The following is a 2668-nucleotide window of genomic DNA, read 5'->3' as shown; positions in this document are numbered from 1 at the left end:
CAAACTGAGCCTGAAGGCGGAGCAGCCCCGCGATTGGCGCTCTGCCCCGTCGCTCCTCGAGAAGCCCCGCCTCCTGGGGCGTGAGCCGCGAGCGCCCACTGCGTCGCGGCGCTTCGGGGCTCGGAGCCGGGGCGGGGTGGGGGGCCGCGCGCTGGGCGTGGGAAACGCTAGCCGGCCGACTGGCGGTGGGGTCGCCGTCTGCGCGTGCGCGGGGGAAAGCCGACTGAGCCTGGGGGGACGTCCCTCCCCGCCGCCCCGCCCGGTCACTGTTTGGATTCGAAGCTCTGGGCGCCGCCCGGGGGCCGCCGGGAAGGGGCGAGAACCGCAGCCAATCGGAAGGGCAGGAGCGGGCTCAGGGAAAAGCCTTTCGCTTTAACCCGCTGCCCTCGCGGAGGCAGATGGCGAGCTTGGCATCTTTCTAGACAGCGATCCCATTTAATCCGCACGACAGCCCCGTTTGGTATTATCGCCATTTTACGCAGGAGAGAACCGGCTCTTAAAGGTTTAAGGGGCTTGCCCGGGTCACATGACTGGCACACAAATGCATATCACCTGGGCATGGTTCTTTCAAATTACAGGGGTTTGTAGTTGTATAAAAACTTTAAAACTCAAAATCGACATCAAAGCACTTTTGTATCCTTTTTTCGCTGAACATACGCTACATCCCCAAATGCTTATGTATAGCCTTGTTTTCCATTGATTCACAGTTGCATGATATTGTGGCTCGAGGTTATCTCATAATCTGTTTTGATACAAATGGACATTTGGAGTTTAAATTTTACAAATAAATGTCTTCATGAATAAATCTACATCTTGCATTATTTTCTTACATTTGATTCCTAGAAGAGTAGCTACTGAACGCTCTCCCTCCAGAAGGACTGAATTAATTTGCCCTTCCCACTAAGGAAGCCTTACCAGAAGCACACCCACCTCTCACCCTCAACTCCTCTTGAGTCTTACTGTCCTTTTAAATCTCTGCTAATTTCATAGGCAGAAAGTGTCATTCCCTTCTTTGATTTGCACTTGCTGACTTCTAGCTGAAATTGCATTTTCCCTGAGTGTACTGGCCATCTATGACTTCTGTGACTCCTTTTCATTTGCCTTTTCCAGGAAGGAAAAGTAAAGGATGCTTGTTTGCTTCACCTGTTTCTCCCACTTTCAGAAAGACTTAACTGGAGCTTTTGACATCCTTTAACATGTCAGCAGCCCTCCAGACATTCACGCTGCTGATGGAGAGAAATGCAGACACTTTTGAAATTTACTTGCACTTTGTTGATTGACTTAAAAGTTATTCAGAAAGCTTCAAAACCTTGTGATCTTCAGGCATGTTCCCAGGGCCAGCATCATAAGCACCCTGAGATAAGACAATTTTGCTATCATGTCCATTGCACCGTGGTTCTGAAGCCAATGAAGTCACAGAGATACCCACTCAGAGCATATACTCAACATGTAAAACACTGTGTGGAGTGTAAGTAGGACCCTGTTACAGGATTGGACGGCATTGTTCTAGAACATAAGTGCAATGTGTTGCCACGGTCTGTTCCCTTGGTCACAGAATCGTTGTCTGTCACATATTCTTTATGCAGACTAACACCCCTGTCAGTGGTGTCTTTGATCCTGCACACTAGCTTAACATAAAAATTCTAACAAATTCTAGCTGGATACCTGAGGTATACATTTTCCTTAGAATACGCACTGATAACAGCACTCCTTTATGAAAGAATTGTTTTGATGATCCAACAACACAGATTTGGATCTTCTAGTAAGTGGCAGATAGGAAGCAGAGGGATTGGAAGGGACAGTCTTGCAAAAACCCAGGCAAAAAATAGTCAGGATCTCTGGCATGGGGATGGTGAGGAGAGGATGAGCCAGAGGCATGTAGAAATAAGGGGTAGTGGAACCAGCTGAATGTGGGGGATAAAAGAAAACATCTGAGGTCAAGGTTATAATTTCTTTCATACACAAGACTTGGGTAGATGATGAGGATGTCAATTACCAGAACACAGGAGGAGCAGATTGGGGGATTCAAAGTGAGGACAGGAAGTTCAGTTGGAGAGTTTATTTTAGACATGTCGAGTTTGAAGGGCCTGTGGAATGACCAAGTTGGAAATACCAGCGTGAAACTCAGCAGGAAGAGGAGAGCTTGGGATCTGGAAGCAGCTGACAACAAAGGACAGGGAGGGGACAGGCAGAGACAAGCAATCCAAGGAGACAGAAGCACAGCCCAGGAGACCATAGAAGAACAACAAAAGAGTGTCATGGAAGCTGAGCAGAAGAAAGGAAAAGCAGTTGTCAGGAAGGTCAAGTTAGAGGAGGACCAAAAAGAGACTGATGGATGTGGTTACAGTTTACAATTTTTAAAAGGTCAAGGGACAGAAAGGCCACCAAAATCAGCAACTGGGTGGGGGGGGAGGCACTGGTGGCCTTTTTAGCAGCACTGTTAGCTGATGCCCGAGCCTGCTCTAACAGGACACAGTCCTTCATTCTGCAGTAAGAGACAACGGCTTAATACCAGAGTGCCTCCTGAAGTTAAAACAGTAACAAACTCATCTTTTCTAAAGTATAATGAATCACGAGAGGCTCCTGGCTGGCTCAGTTGGTAGACTGTATGACCACTGACCTCAGGGTCATGAGTTTCAGCCCCACATTAGGCAAAGGTTTACTTAAA

Source organism: Enhydra lutris, unplaced genomic scaffold (assembly GCF_002288905.1).
Source record: "Enhydra lutris kenyoni isolate GAN:26980312 unplaced genomic scaffold, ASM228890v2 scaffoldscaffold29, whole genome shotgun sequence".
Lineage (NCBI taxonomy): Eukaryota > Metazoa > Chordata > Mammalia > Carnivora > Mustelidae > Enhydra > Enhydra lutris.
The sequence above is the reverse complement of the archived record's forward strand: the minus strand, read 5'-3'. Positions refer to the sequence as shown.